Genomic DNA, 17,900 nt, shown 5'->3' with positions numbered 1-17,900 from the left:
TTTTCTTGTGAGTATAGCAGCAGAAAACTGTATTTCATTTCCAGAAAAATGTATCGATTGATAGTCCAAAGGTGTGCCCATGCCAATACGATCTCCTTCGAAGTCATTTATTTTTCTCAGCCAATATCATCTAGTGTTGGTAGTGGTAGTGCTAGACTTGTATAATTCTATTCCCCGTGTTTTTTAATCCATGTATGATGTTAACATGTGAAATTCAACTGCCATTGTTCTTCCCTCAATGAATACAAATCCTCCATATTCCAACCTTTTAGGTCTTATTAATGTGTTTGGAGGGGAATGACCCATTTTCCAAAGGGTCGCGACTATTGTCTTAGTTGCTAATGATATTTATTATATATTCAGTATTTACTTATCTAATTATTGATGATTATTTATTAATAATTTATTAAATCATTATTTATTATTTATAATGATTATTATTTAATAGATTGTATCTGATGTTATTTAATCATATACTATATTATCATATTAATGATATATTATTTTATTTTATTTTATTTTGAGCAAAGGCAAAAGTCATATATATATATACTGATACTGAAAATATGAAAATATTACATATTAGTAAGCTGTGATTTGAAAATTCAGCATGATAGACCACAACTGAAAAACCTTAGAAACTCATACCAGAGAAGAAAAATGAGAGAGAAGTAGGACGGAGAAGAAATAGGTAGGGAAATAGAATAAATTCCACTACAGCATATATATACATTATAGGAAAGCTGTTTAAAAAAATGTATGATGAAACAAACCAAAAACTGCTGACTCCCACAGCCATAGAAAACGTATCAGAGTGCCCAATCCAGCAAATCTGCAAAAAAAGTTGTAAAGGAATGAAATTCATTCCTCCATTCTGTCACCATATCTCCTTGTTGACAGTTCAGGGAAGAGAAACAAATTAAGTGTTTCCCTCGCAACCACCTCTGAAGCTTTACCTGGACCATGACCAGTTGTCTCAACTGAATCACCCCTTGACACAACAAGAGGCACATGAACATGTTGCAGAAGGAGCATAAACTTTTGACCAAACTTGTTTAAGGAGAAAACAAGCACTAACTTTTGACCAAACTTGTTTAACCAAGGTGGAACCAAGCAAAGCCTTATACCTACAAAGGGCATTGTGAACATAGCAGAAATCCAATGTATCTATTGAACTCTTAATTGAATCATACAAAAGATCATAAGGAAATCCCTCAGCAATTTGATCCCTTGACAGGAAACCACCCACTAGCGCAGACCCACACCACAGACTATACTTGAATAGCCATTGACAAAGCATTATTAGAAATCACTCCATTTCTATCTACCTTATGGACCAAAGAGACTAGTTCATTTTCAGATTGGAGTACATCAAGAGCATTTGAAAGAAAAAGAGACAGAATTTGGTCAGGGTAAATGAGACAACAAGTTACTGGAGACGATAGATCCTCACCAATGATCACCCACACATTCCTACAACAATCTCTGCATTCCATATGAAATAGTTGGTTTAAATTTGGATCAGAAATCTCCCTGGTAAATGCCCTCTGAAATATGATAACCAAACAAACACCCGGAAGTTGATAGGAGAGATGGCGACACCACATACAAACATGAACCGGTTTGTTGTTGTCATGAACCAATGCCGCAGAGCTCATATTTGAAGCCAAGCAAAACCCAAAAAGCGTGTGAATGAGATAGCAAATTGGAGCTGAAATAACAAAAATGGTTGCAAAGGATGTGGAATAAATGTTTAGCATGCAAGCTTGGTACGAATGTTAGGCGCAAAGCTCGAACCTAGATACATAGCCGTCTAAAAACAGCAAGGTACTGAAAAAAGGTAGTTGTGGCAAGGAAAGCCAAAAAAGTTGTGTCCCATCATTTCAAAAAGCTGTCGAAGGGGAGAAATGAGGAAAGTGGATCTATTAATGACAAGACATGCCTGGAGAAATGGGAGGCCGGTGGAATAAATGTCAAATCTCAGAGGCAGATGAAATGATTGCCTGTAGATTTCAATCACATCAGTAAACCGTTGAGGCAAGTGAGGTGGCATGTGAGTTGGCAAATTGAAACCCACAAGAGGCCACCTAAATCACAGTCAACCAAGAATTAAATAGATAAAACTTTGAATGCCAAGATGTGTTTGAGGGAAAAAGAAGGATTGCTTTAGATAGGCTTATTTCAAACCGCTTGCATTTACTGTTGATCCTTGTCAAATGTGTCAAGTATTGATGGGAAGTGAAGAATGTTATCTGATCAACCATGCCCTTCCACTTGTATACCATCACGCGCCATGTTCGCAAGTAGTTCAGCAAGTCAATTATATGTGTGCAATGAGGAATATCTGGAATGTGTCGATAAGAAACCAGACCTGTTGCAAGATACAATGTATTTTCCAGTTTTGGGGGATCCTTGATTTAGCTGCCTCGATAAGGATAGTAAGGAGAGAATCTCCCTCAATATGGAGGTGAGAGAACCCCATACGTCGTGCAACTTGCAAGCCAACTAGTAATACCAATGATTCAGCCTAACACTAATGATATATTATTATTATTATATTAATAATTAATTGTTTTTATTTATCTATTTCTTTATATTTGAATTATTATTCAATATTGTTATTAATGCCTTAAATATTATTATCTATTTGTAACATTATTATACTATATTATTTATCTATTTTTATATTATTGTTTATAATTAAATTTTCCTTTATCATTAATATGATTAACTTATATTATTTAATTATTTATTTATTAGTAAATCATGTTTCAAAGGAAAAATCACATTAATGCACGCATCCTCTTTTGTACAATAAAAGGTGTGTATCCATGTATTTTTTTAAGGATCCTAAAATTTCCACTACAGAATAGAGTTCAACAAGCTTTGGGGTGTTCCTATGTAATATCCTATTCCTGTGTAATATCCTATCCTCTCCAATTTTTCTTCAATTAATTTTTAGACCCATAAACAAATGGTTCACGCAATAAACTTCCAAATTAAACAACAAATGCTCATATAGAAGACCTCCAAAATTACTACTTTATTATGATTTTCAACAATACAATATCCCAACCAGCAAGTCCATACAAATTCTTCAGAAATATGCTATTGCATTATACATCAGCAATGCAGTGACAAACATCAAGTCCAATCTTAAATACAGAAATATAGTCAGATTGGAAATAAACAATAAAGTGCACCTATAGGCTCAAATGCAAATTCCGATTTGAATCCACCATGGATGATGAACTAGGGCTACGTCCAATCAACCAAAGATGACCTAAAGGTTTGCGTCCTCGGGTCTGAAATGGAAGATGTATACTGTCCCAATGTTTCTCCAAGAGAAACTCAAATTCTCCAAACAAACAATAATCCAAGCATGCTGAAAAGAATGGGACACCCTTCTTTAATGCTCAAACAGTGGCTCTTTGGTTGCCTTTTGTATTTTCGTCTTATTCCCCTTTTTTGTCACTTTGGCCCACTTCATGATATTAAATTGACCCCTATTTTATTAATTTATATTATGTTCTCATATGTCAACTTAATATTGCATGAACATGACCTTAATTTCCTAATGTCCCAAAAAGGGGACATTACAGTCCTCCCTCCTCGAGATTGCTTGCCCTCAAGCAATCATGAGCCGATAAACCAATACTAGGATCCATATCCATCTGCTGACATCTCGATGGCCCACACTAGTAACTCTAAAGTCGGGACCTGCCATGTTGTGGTTCCATAAATGAGGATGCAACCCGTCTATTACTATGATCCCTAGATCCCATGTCAATATATGAGTTTCTCATGTGGGTTGCACAACTCTGATCATAAATCTTCAACTATGTAGCATCACAACAAAATCCACAAAATGTAAAACACATATCATGTTTAACACCTGGATCCCAAACCAGCCTGTCAACTCAACCTCGGGAGTAGAAATAGGTGTCTACCAACCTATCATCATCCTGAATCAACCAACTGAGAAAACATATCATCCCACCAAAACCAAAAACATCTTCAATATGTAGGAAATCCAACTCATAAGATCCCCACATGTTGCTGCTATAATATGCATCAGGAATAGAAATGGTACCCATGTTGTCATTTTGCCTTTGTATCGGAAGGGAAATCATCTTATGAGGTATGTGCCTCAAGAGGAAATCAATCTTCAACTCGCTACCTTCCAAAAGTTGAACCAAATCTGAAAATATAACAGCAGACCAAGCAGGGCAGCTGCTAATAATCGTAGCATGGATGAAGGAAAAATCACCAACCAATAGATTAACAACTCCCATATCAGCCCAACTCGGTGTCAAAACTCTGGTTGGACTATAGAAGCCTTCGGCATTCATTAACAATAACCCAATTTCAAGTTCACCACAAGTATCATCAACCAAATCAGTATCTCCATTAATGAAATGATCATCATCACACATAGTTTTCGAAGTAAAATTACTTGGTTCATCTTCTACCTCATGATATGGTGAGATCATGTTACTGGTGTTGTAAAAATCAGAACCTATGTGTTTGACTTCTTGCTGGTCCTTATGGTCTTCATTAGCAAAATGTGTCTCATTAGGATGGGGAATGGTAGAAACATTGCTCTAATTTTCATACCCACAAATGGTATTGATTCCTTCAACAATTTGTGTCATTTCCATAGATCTATTTTTATGTTCATCTTCCTTGCAAATGACTGTAATAGAATTCTAATTTTCAGCCTGATATAAGAAGTAATGTGTCATACTTAGTAGGAGACATAACTCATCTATCTCCTCTTTATCTTCAACTTGTTTAATAGCTATATCCCTATCTTAGTCTGATTTCATTTTTTCTAATGCCCTTTTAAGAGTATGGAGGTATGCACTATTGATTTCATTCGTTATTCCCTTCTCATTTTCAACACCTCTAACTTCCCACATGGTCTCTTCAATGTTTTTATGGGTTTTATCAAAACGCACTAAGGCTGCAATGACCATATCATTTGATACTTAAAGCTTATCCTCTAAATTATATGCTCCAGAATCATCTGCATGAAATAGAATTTCTGATTGGTCCTTCAAATCAGCCCTTATAGTAACATCATCTTGTTCTAGATTTTGAATACTAGATTCATTTTCAGTCACACCCTGTTTAGAGTTTCCCTCTATCTTCATTTGTATTGTCTCGTCAACTATTACACCATTGTTTTCAAATAGTCCAGGGGGAGGTAAATTTTCATTTATAGACATATCATGTAGATGGACATTCTCATGAAAATGTTTGTCAATAACTACTTCCAATTCACCAAATAAGATGCTAGAAAAATCCTTACCATTATCCATAGCAAGATCCCTCTCATGATCTTCATCATGTTGAGGGTGGATTAACGAGTCCTCGACTTCTTCAACGCTAATCTCTACTTCTTGAAAACAATCATGATTCCCTACTACATTAATTCCTAGAAGGAAAGCACCTCGGTCTCTAAAGGAGTGGGATTTAGCCACAGGTAAATATAAGGATATTGCCAAAAAATGGCAAGTTCTCATGACAAATATCAAAAATGGAGATGGAAATGGTAATCAAAGTCCATTTCGTAATTTGCCCTATTTCAAGGCTGAAACTCGTCCATGGTCAAATTTTGACTCTTTTGATCCTATCAATAATCTTAGAAGTATTGAGGCCCTAAGGGCATGGATTCAGAATAATATCAGCAGCAATCCTACAATCTCACCAAGAGAATATATTTTGCAAGCCTTGAGTGGAATAACAAGATTGGCTAGAAAAGCATAGGATAGATTGATGTACAATATAGCGAAGACTTTTTGGCAAAAGGATTAGATGCAGTATGTAATCAGCTTATTCTCATGTTTGCCGGTCATACTAACATTATTCAATGTATGGCATACAATAATTCTATAGAAGTCAAGTGTTCTATCTCACACAGCTAGAAATATATTTCAAATATCAATATCAAAATTTCTACTATTTTGGGCATGAGCAAAATCATGATGTTACGTACTTCACATTTTTCAAGAGTTTTGGGAACAAGCTTAGTAACAACTACTTGCAAAAGTATTTGGAACATTTAATTCTCGCCAACCACAAAATGGCAGACATTACATTTCCATAAATTTGTAATTTCATTGCTGGAGTGAATAGGGAAATTTGTCGAGATTATAAACAAGAAAAGCTTAAAGAAAGGATATGGCATGTAATTGCTAAATCAGTATATAAGCAGTTGGTATTTGATTATGGTTGTGATAATTTCTCTAGTTCACATAAGAAAGGTAAGATGACTTGCACGAAACCTACTGATTGTTCCTGCAAACTGAAATACCCTACCTCTGGAAAATTCCATAAAATAAAAACATTTTTCAGAAAGAAGAAAGTTTTCAACAAAAAAGAGATTGGAGACCTACATGTTATATTTGCAAAGGTCCTTATTATGCAAATAAATGTCCAAACAGACAAAGCAAAAAAGGAAAAGCTAAAGTTAATAGGGTTCACCAGCTTGAGCTTTCTAATGAAGAAGGATATGAATATATTAATGATTATCAAACAATCCCCTCAAATATTCCTTCAGGAATCTTCGTCTGATGATGAAGATTAATTTTTTGATGTTCCAGATCCTTCTCAAACATCGCCAATCATTGAGGATAATGGTGAATCTTCTGACTCCTCTGATTCTGAAGTGTCATTCTTCTATCGGATGATATCCCAACACGATATATCAATCCAAGCGCTACACCTTGACTGAAATAATTGAGGAAATTAAGGCCATAGAACAGGAACAAAAAACAATTTTAAGCTCTCAAGGTACCTAGCAACATAATAAACAAAGGCTTGCTACTCTTTACCCACAAATGAACAACTTCGAAGAGGTAGTTGCTTCTCCCTCATCACCTCCTTGACCATCAGTCCATAGGCCATGGTATGATCCAGCAACTTATCTTCCTCTTTGGATATCACAAACTGCTTCTTCAACCAAATTCCACACCCACTATATAGGAAAATTCTCACAACAATCTTGGTACAACCAATGTTGCGCATTCCTAAATAAGGTCATTAGCCAAGCACAAGATGAACTTGAATATCTGCAACAAGAGGCTATGCAGGAACCAACAACTGAACTCTCTCAATACGAGGAAATAGAAGGACAACCATCATCTAGCCATATGTCTCTTCAGGAAGGTCCTCCCTAAGACTGTCCACATCCTATCGTGAAGAGTTATTATGCAAAGAAAAGCCTTACTCTCCTTTATTAGGCAAAGCACTAAAGGCTGAAATATCAGATGAAATGGATTCACCAACAAATCTGCACATAACACATGTGGTTTCTACTACAGCATGTCCTGGTATCACACTCTCGGTCCATCTTTCATCCATCAAGTTATATAATCTTCACTTTTTGCTCGACACTGATGTAGATTTTAACATTACCTGCTATCGGCATTTTCCAAAGGATCAATGGGAAGCCACTCAAGGTAACCTATGCTTTGGAAATGGAAATCATACATCTTCTTTGGTTTGTACAGTAACCATTGCTCTATTTGCCAATCAGGTAAAGTATGTCAAATGTGTGCAGTTTGAGCTTGATAGTTATGATGAGCTTATCGGCAGTCGTACTTTGGCTACATGGGAACCATTTACTATCACTAGGGATGCTTTTCAGTTTAAAGGAGTCTGTCCCATGACTTACTTAGGCAAAATGTAGCACTACAAAAGAAATTTAACTATTTCAAAAGAAAACTAGTGACAATCAAGTTTGGTTTACTAAGAAAATTGATTCAATTCAGTCTCGGTTTCATGAAATACAAGAAATGTTCAAAGAAAATGTGCTTCCCAAAGTTTTAGTAAAACTTCAACGAAATCATAATAGATACAAATGATAAATAGATTGCGCCACGAAGGCATGATAATCACTTTCTCATGAGAAGATCATAACATGAAATGTGCAAAAGAAGGATTGCAGATTTTTTATCTAAAGGTCTCATCAAGCCCTCATCTTCGCCATCTGCCTGCCATGCTATGTATGTTCAAAAAAAGGATGAAAAGGGCAATGAACTACCTAAAAAGAGGTTAGTAGTTAATTACAAGCCTTTAAATGCTTGATTATTGGATAATCAATCGTCTTCCCTTAAAGAACATATTTGGCAATGTATTTTTGGTGCTAACATCTATTTGAAGTTGGATTTGTCAAAGGGTTTGCAGAATTTTTATCTAAAGGTCTCATCAAGCCCTCATCTTCACCATTTTCCTGCCATGCTATGTATGTTCAAAAAAAGGATGAAAATGGCAATGAACTACCTAAAAAGAGGTTAGTAGTTAATTACAAGCCTTTAAATGCTTGATTACTGGATAATCAATCCTCTTCCCTTAAAAAATATATTTGGCAATGTATTTTTGGAGCAAACATCTATTCAAAGTATTTTTGGCAATGTATTTTTGGTGCTAACATCTATTCAAAGTATTTTTGGCAATGTATTTTTGGTGCTAACATGTATTTGTCAAAGGGTTCCTGGCAAATAAGGCTCAAAGAATCCGATCAATATAAAACTGCTTTCTATGTACCTCAAGGTCTCTATCAATGGATAGTTCTCCCATTCGGCATCAAGACAGCTCTGTCTATCTTTCAGCAAGCGATGGATAATTTGTTCCACCCATATTCCAAATTCTTTATTCCCTACATAGATGATATTTTAGTAATTTATAAGGATCTAAAGAGTCGTGTTGAGCATTTGAAAATCTTCCTTGAAGTATGCTTTAAGAATGGTATCTTGTTAAACCCTGACAAATGTCAATTATGTATTGAATCTATTATGTATCGAAACTCCATAGTTAAGCGCGCTCAGGCTGGAATAGTACTGGGATGGGTGACCTCCCGGGAAGTACCGATGCTTCACCCCTGTGAGCATCACCTAGATCCAATGAGTGCTAAGTGTTCCATTTATTCTCACGACAAATGGATTCATGTTGAATCACTACTCATGAAACATGGGTCAATGAGTTTGAGTCAAAATCACACAGTTAAATCCTGATAGCAATATCACAATTTAACTTGTTGTGGAAATTATCTCCTACTTATGAATCTGTTATATTTATAGGCACCAAACTCCTTCCCCATGGAAAGATGGAAGCTCAAAGCTCCCGAATATTGAATAAATCTGTCACCGATGTCAAAGAAATCCAAAGGCTTTTGGGACTGGAAAATTACATCATCGGTTTCTACCAAAATATTGCTTCTAACAAGCCATTGTTAAACAAGAACCCCCTACATGGACCAGTGCACATGATGAAACTATCCAAAATATCAAGGCCAAATGTGCAAAAGTTCCTCCACTTTCTCTACTTGGCTTGGATCCTAAAATTATTGAAACTAATACAAGTAATTCCTCTTGGGGAGGAGTCTTAAAAGAAGTTACCTCTACAAGGAAGAAATTAAGTTCATTAAAAAGAAGTGAATTGAGCTCCACAGTACTCACAAAGAAATTGTAATTGTGGTTAATACCTTTAAAGTATTTCATTTATTTTTAGCTGACCAAAAATTTGTTTTGAGGACAGATCTACAAAATTTGAAAGGGTTCTCCAAGGAGGACTCAAAGAATAAAGTTGTGCGTGGCAGGCTACTTTAGTGGGCACAATTTTTTTAATACCTTTGAATTTGATTGTGTTCATTACCCAGGCAAGCAAAATCTTTTGGCTGGCTTTCTTTCTCAGGAAGGTTGTCAAGCTGAAGAAAATCAGTGTTGTATGGTCATGGAATCCTGCATTTAGGATAGGTATGTTAGTATTAAAGACAATGACCTTAATGCAGTTAGAGAAAAAGCACACCAGGACCATTTTAGCTGCAAACAAATTCTTGTGGAAAGGGGATTTCTTCGCATCAATCCACCCTCTAAACTAAGAGGCCAATTTTATCGTGTCCCACACTTTAAAGAATTAGCGGCCCCTAATTGGCAAGAACCTTGGGATTTAACTTTTATGATCCCTTATAATCCCCTATTTTATGAAATGGGTAAATCCAGAATATTTTTGGATCCATGATAATATTCTTGTACGGCTCCAAGGACTTCTACATGCACCAGCTATGAATCAAGACTTTTCAGGAACACAATAATTGGAACTTTGGAAGTACTTGCACCTCTAGTTTGTTGATCTGCAAGGGCATGATGATTTCAACCAAAAGATTGTTGATGATATGGGCCTCAATGTTTTTTTTCTCACCAAGCCATTAAATGAAACAATAACTTTCATTGTGGAGCACCGTATTCCCCCTCGGAATGTGCACTACATTATCTTCATAAGGTATGAGTGTATGATGTTGATGGAGAACGTATACAATGACAACACCGAACTACAGAATATCTATCTCTATTGGTGGGATGACCTTAATCCGAGTTATCATGAAATCCATAATGAATCATTAGGCAGTATTCCTTAGGACTAATGAATATGACTACAATAGTGATTAAGAAAGTAAATATTTTAGTTTATGCCAAAAGCAAGGATTGACACAATCTACCATTTGGTATGATATCCCTCCTTGCCAATTAAAAATTATCATGACTAGCATAAGGGTATGTTTGTGTTAACCACTTACAGGTGCTAAGTGGGTCATTCTCACTTCGTGGTTATCACAAAAAGTGACAAAATAAATTATAGTAGGAAATTAGGATATTTTAGTAGAAAAATATTAAAAATGTCATAATAAGCTTACACATCCTAATTAACCTTTACTGTCTACCTTTCATACATTGATTATCATTATTCATGTAATGCCCCGCCAGGGAACCCAAAAGAAATTAACCCAAAGTTTCACTAAGTTTGCCAAACTTTTTTTTTGAAAGATAATAACATCAATAGATAATATAGTGGAAGCAATAATAACAAGAGATAAAATAGCGGAAGCAATAACTCACATACATACAACCATCATAAACAAATTACAGCTCTTAAGGTTCCCATGATGTTGAATCACATGTATAAGTTTATTAATATTAAATCTAACACATAACAAATCCACCATCAAAGAATAACTACTAGTACAAATTTATTTAAACAATATACAATTACAGGATGCCACTTGGCATAAACAGAATGCATAATCATCCACTGCACAAGTTGCAGGGTATGAAAAGCTCAAAGAATATACATCATGAATATAATACATCATCTCATAAGATCTCTAATAAACAAATACAGTACAACAAAATATAACCATCCAACAAAAATATAAGATCAGATTGAAAGAAACATCTGCACAGGTACATCCAACAACATCATCCAACAGTCAAATCTCAATGGTATAAGAAAAATGCACTACCACCCACCTCATGGAACCTAAATGAGCCACTCCCACTGCGCTGAGGAGATAAACTTAAGTCCCAAATGGAAATCAATCTCAAAGGTCATAACCAACATCTAGGTCAAGGAAACACCTGAAAGCAAACTATCTCGAAGGGTACCAAGACACACCAAGTATCATCTAATCCCAAAGGCAACAAAGACACATAGGAAATCTACTATGTAAGTGGGCAAGTGTCATCACATGAGCCAACTCTAAGGTTATCCTGGCAGCCTCTCTGGACTCTGGCCCCCTAGTGTCTCTATGCGGCACCAGTATCCTTTTGTACAGAGAAGGCATACTAATGAAGCAAGGTCACAACCAAGCATCCTCTCTACTCCCATCCTAGCCTATACTAGCACTCAAGGCATGGGCAAGGAAAAACAATGACTCTTATTAATTCATTTTAAAACTCATTTAATGAAATGTCTATCACTCATTAATACAACTTACAATGGGTTACCCTGGCAGCCACTCTAGGCTCCGGCCTCCATTGCAAGCCACCTCCCAACGTACATATAGATTACCTACCCTAGGCTCACAAAAGAATAACTCATAAGATCATCATTTTCACCTTAGTCCTTTACAAGCGACTGGAAAGCACATATAGATTGAAATGAATTGAAATGAAAGACTTTTAATGACGTTCAAGAGACCATAAGTCTAAGGGACCAGTAAAAATACCCCCTACTCATTTTGGTGCGAATTCTCCAGGCTGTCCCTTTTATTATGGATCTGCATAAGTAAGATGGCACCCTTGAGTAGTCTTGGTCCTTCGAAAAGCTCTTTTATATTGTTCACCTTTAAGATTTCTTTGTGTTGGTTGTGAATGTCCTTGTATGCAGTGCAATCCTTCACATAGTGCACAGTAATCACCTCAATGCTTTACAAGCAACTGGAAAGCACCTAAAGACAATCATAACAATCACCTCAATCCTATACAAGCAACTGGAAAGCACCAAAAGATAAAACACAATAATCACCTCAGTCAGCATCCAAAGATAACTGATCAAAGACTCAAAGGTTACAACAAGAAAGTCACAACATTCACCTCAGTTCTACACAAGAAATTGGAAAGCATCGAAAATTCAAAGATTACATTAGGAAAACACATATTCACCTCAGTTCTATACATGCAACTGGAAAGCATTAACAAACAACAGATCAAATCTCAAAACATCATCACAGAATAAAAACCCCCAAGCCTCTAGTAAACATCTTGAATGGTCAACGTACTAGGTCAAACCCGAAACCCACAATAGTAAACCACACATCACATAAAGTACATACAAAAGTAACTTCCATAATTCATTAGGTTTTGAAAACATTAAAGTTCAATTTTTGCTAAAGGTTTTCAAGTTTCCACTTCATTTTCAAGTATTACAATTTGATAAGGTTTCAATTTCTATTTTTTAGTTGCCAAATTTACTAAGGTTTCTGAGTTCATAGGAATCTCAGAAGATTCATAAATCCATTATGTCACTTAAATATAAAAACCCCAAATTTTATATAAAAATGAATTACCATTTAACAACTCCGAACTTTATTAAAATCCTTCCCATTTCAATTAAATTTTAATAATAAGTATATAACCAAAACTTTAAATAAACTATTATTAAATAATAATAATTACATTATTATAATAATAGCTATTAAAGTTTACTTATCAAAAAAAAAAAGCTATTAAAGTTTAATAAAATTATATTAATTAATCTATTAATAATAATTACTAAAAATAATAATATAGTAATAATTATTATTAATAAGATTTTATATTTAATAACTAATAAAATTTAATATATTTAAATAACATAAGTTACAATTAACATTATTTAAAATTATTAATAAAATTTAATAAAACAAAAAAAAATTAAAATTAAAACCTAAATTTACCCTTTATAAACATTTATAGCCTGTCGGCTGGCTGTTGTGTGCAACCCTACTGACGCAACAACAAGGTATTGTGTCAGCAGTACCTACTATTGCGGCAGCAAGACTGTCGCACGCAGTCCATTAAATGGAAGCCGCCGATGGAGGTAAAAAGGTTGGGGGTGTGGGGGTAATGGCCCACTCCCCTTTCAAATTAAATAAATTTTTTTTAGATATGTTTTATAAAAACATATAACATGAAATCCCCCCAACCAAATCAAATTCCTCTCTTCTTTTTTTTAAGAATTATCAGAATACAATTACCACAGTAATTTAATTACTATAGTAACTAATTTTATTTTATTTTAAGTTTTATCGTTCATATATCTGATGGGAAAACAAATACAACTAACAAATTTATAAATTTAATTCCTAGTATCTTTTCCAAATCCTTGTCTCGATTCTAACCATTCCAAATACAAATCTCCAAATTAACAAACAAAGATGAAATTCATTCACATACGTCTTCAAAAACAAAGAACAATAGACATACAAGCAAGGGTTTTAATTCAATTAAAATCCTGAAAATAGATCCACAAACACGGAGAAGATAGAATTCAAAGAATGGAAACTACTGCGCAAAAACCCACAAGATCCTACCTGGATCTGATGCTAAACAACCGATTGTATAGAACTCGCAAGAATTTTCCTTTTCTTTCGAAACCCTCTTCCCAAAAATTCGCTCCTCCAAATCTCAATATGGAGAAATAAAATCTAATTTCTTAATAAAATATTTTTCCCCAAATTAAGGATTCAACTGTGCAATCATGCGAAACCCCTTTTCCTTAATTATTTTATTATATTTTAATTTTCATGTGCAACCTTTTTGCAAATTTAGTTAAAATCTTTATTAAATCAATTTCTTTCTCTCTCTTATTAAATTGTGAGACATTTTTAATCAAATATTTATTAATTTAACTAATAACATTATTTAAAGTTTATTATTAAAATAAAACTCCTAAATAATTATTATTAAATTAAATAAATATAATTACGCCAAAATTAAACTTAATTAAATCTTTTAAATTTAATTCTTTTATTTAATTAATTTCTCAATTAATTAAACATAATTAAATATTGAATTTTCTTTATAAAATTTTCATTAAATTATCCTTTAATTTGATCTAATTATAACTGAAAGCACAATAGACCCACAAGACCAAATATGAAAACTTAACTAAAGATAGAGAACATATCAAACTCCAGGGTCAAAATCACGAATTCACGCCACTTGACGAATTCGGACAGGTAAACAACTCAAACACTTGTCCTACTTTTTAGGACAACTTGGCTTAGGTTGGGATTTGGACTCAAGAATTATCTCCCCACTTTTACCATTGAGATACTGCACTAGGGTACGCTCATCCTGGCAATTCAGGAAAGTCGATACTCGGTACCTAAAATCTGCATAAAATCTAAGCATGTACATATACATATAATCTAAACTAAACAGACAATAGCGGAAAGTGGTGCATCGTGTAGATCGCAACTAGCAAGTGACTATGACTCCCTCCCTCAACCACATCAAAAATGTCACACATAAAGTGAAACATACAAGTACACCATACACATGCAAGTATGAGGCAAGTATCCATAGAAACTGCATATAAATCATTCCTCTAACACACACCATAAAATAACTTTAATCACTATATGAACATACATGTATCATCATTGAAATAATCATTAACACATGAAATAACTAAGTGACCCAACACATATATCAACTAAATATGAAATACATCTAATCAAATCCGGTAACCAAGTACTCCTAATCATAAAACTGGCTTAAAAGAATCCCACAATCCAACATGAAAAATAAACTAGGAGTAGGCATTACAATTCACGTGCCACTTGTCATAATGCTCTCACCATCCTTGTCTTGTTTTTTCCTCAATATATCTTTTGTCCTCATCCAATTGCCATTTGTCCTAATAATCTTATCCATTCAACCCTATCCATATCTCTACTTTTCCTATCTCATTAGCACTCTTAGATTTCATATCCATATCCCTTATCATCTAGCTCCTTCCTACTGCCTCTATAAATACAACCTTGTGAGCTCATTCGGGACATCAAGTGTTAAGAGTATTGAGTGTATTTAAGTCTGTGATAACTTAAACTTTGTGTATGCTCTCTGCACATGCGCTTCAAGTGATCATCCCTGTAGACCAAAAACAAAGTTTGAAGTTCAAATTGTTGTTATAAGTGCATCTTGTTGTAAGTCTTCTTGCTATTGTAAGTCATCATAAGTCCTTCATATGTCCATCATATGTTGATCCTCAAGGATTTTTTCTCACCAAGCCATTATTCAAAAGAATACCTTTCATTGAGGAGTGTCGTATTCCCAACTGGGTACAACCTATTACCCAACATGTGTATAGGCAAATTGCCACTAGATCTGCATATAATCAATTGAATTTGTTGATTCCATGATTCCTTGTTGTTGTTGTTTCCATGTGTTTACTCTTGCTACTTCTTGTTGTTGTTGTTTCCATGTGTTTACTCTTGCTACTTGGTTGGACATCTCTATTGGGGATTTCTCCATCCTTGTCTGCATCATCAAGGCATCGCAAAGATGCTGATTTTCAATTTGAGGTCCATAGACAAGCTACCGGGGAGGTTGACCACAAAATGTAGTCCAAATGGTGACAGATGTAGTGCAGAGTTCCAGAGAAGCTTATTGAGGCAGCCTATCAACATATCTAGTGGAGTCCATGGCATGTGCATGCCATGAGCATGCACTGAAGGACATGGGAAAGATTGTCTAGATTAGAAGAGTGATCAGCAAACGAGAGAAGTGCAAATGTTTATATGCAACCACCACACTTCACATGCACTCTTCAGGAGCTTCCCAAAGGAGTTCTTGAAACCAATTGAGACTAGATGTGGTGATGGAGATGCACCACCCTTGGAGAGGTGTATAAGTGCATCAATTCTATGCTTGACCAAATGAAGATTGTTGTGTGGGAGGAGAAGCCCACTTTAGTATTCTAAAATGAGCACATTTGACCAATTATTCAACTGAAATGGGATAAGATGAACACTCCCTTGCACATGGTTGCTTATGCATTGAATCCAAAGTGGTACATGCCTAGACCTACTAGAATTACACGGATTCAAGATGACGAGGTGAAGGTAGGGTTCTTCAAGTGCGTTGGTAAGATGTACAATGCTGAAATTGCTAGCCAGATCCACACGAAGTGGGCAAAAATTTCCACTTTTAGGGGTTATTTAAATGTGGCAAAGATGGATATAAGAACTATGGCAGGGGAGAACCTAGTTTTGTGATGGGAACTGTCAAGGGGTCTAGAAACCAAAGACTACCATGCTAGCCATTCATCTACTATCTTAGGTTTTTAGTTCTTCAACTGCAGTAAGGAACTAGTCTACAATCTACATATAGCTTCACCCATTATGTTAAAAGGAACAAACTTACCTCTACGAGAGCAAAGAAGCTAGAAGTTGTACATAGTGCCTTGTATATCAATGACCGCAAGATACATGTACAAGGAGAGCCCACAAGCATGATGAGATGTGAAAGATCCCTGATAGATGCCTTTGCTGATCTGCTGTAGTTTTTAAATTAATAAACTATATGTTCCTGTGATTTCTTTGATGGTCTTTGAGAATAGACAGAAGTTGCAGAAGGTTTTGTTTTTGTTTTGTGTTTTTCGATAGTTTTCACAATAGTAATAAATAATGAACAATAAACATGAGAGGAGACTGAAAATAAATAAGAACATAGAGCCAAATCAGAATTGCTATAAATCGTACCAAGCAGATTTCTGATTTATAAAGCCAAATAATAAATTCAATGCAGTTCCAAGGAGCTTACATCCAACAATGATGCCAAACTGCTGCAAATGGCAGCCATAAGACTGCAAGGAATCACGTCTCAGCTGAGAGAACCAATCTGTAATGCTGAAACCATCAATCTGCAACCTGAATCCACAATAAAGAATGGTGTACTCTATCCTTGATAGCAACGCACACTGTCTGAAGAATCCAATGCCAATAACTGCTGAGGGCTATGTCCCAGCCAATCCAGAACCTGGGGTTTGCGTCCCAGATGAAGAATTGCTCTCTCAGAGCCAATTCACAAAAACAAGTTTTCCAATATGCAAAAGATAATAAGAAATTAGGTCTCCATCTCCTTATATCCCCTTCCAATTGTAAATTGAACCCTAAAGGGAAATTACACTTTGTCCTTTAAATAAAATATAATAAAATAACATTTTCCCAATTGAAGTCGTCCATGCTATAGGAAAAATATTACTTTATTAAAATTCCATAGCTGAAGGCACCAAAAAGTCTACAGATAGTAGAAATCATGTATAATAATTCGAGACCTTTCCAACGAGGTATAACAGATAGGTGTACCTGATCAACTGAAGCCAAAATCCCCTTATTACTCCAAAATGGTTATATTATTAACCTTATTTTTATTTATTTAATCACCAACTTAGGAAATATTTAAATATATTAAAATATTTCTCAAATGGTCCCAAAAGGCCCAAAATGACCAATCAAACATGAATCTGACCTTGTCACCTGTCTGTGACTGATGCCGAACAAGATGGGTCAACTGACAGTCCATCCCTAAAATCTAAGGATGCTCCTAAAAAGTAGGAGATTGCCCCAA

The 17,900-nt window shown here is 35.1% G+C and overlaps 1 long non-coding RNA gene across 2 annotated transcripts in view; it reads right to left on the bottom strand.

The window, feature by feature from the left end:
• LOC149578144 (uncharacterized) overlaps positions 1-17,306 on the bottom strand; it is a 44,104-nt gene extending 26,798 nt beyond the window's left edge. Inside the window, exon 1 of one of the 2 annotated variants that reach the window (XR_016355567.1) lies at positions 17,094-17,306. This is a non-coding gene — a long non-coding RNA (uncharacterized LOC149578144). Of the gene's footprint in view, positions 1-12,010; positions 12,293-17,093 lie in introns of those variants that run through there. The other variant, XR_016355579.1, reaches the window with a different exon arrangement.
• Positions 17,307-17,900: the final 594 nt, after the last annotated feature.

This window comes from Cupressus sempervirens, chromosome 1, assembly GCF_028749045.1.
Source record: "Cupressus sempervirens isolate cs-2001-9-10 chromosome 1, ASM2874904v1, whole genome shotgun sequence".
NCBI classification, from domain to species: domain Eukaryota; kingdom Viridiplantae; phylum Streptophyta; class Pinopsida; order Cupressales; family Cupressaceae; genus Cupressus; species Cupressus sempervirens.
The sequence above is the reverse complement of the archived record's forward strand: the minus strand, read 5'-3'. Positions and strand labels throughout refer to the sequence as shown.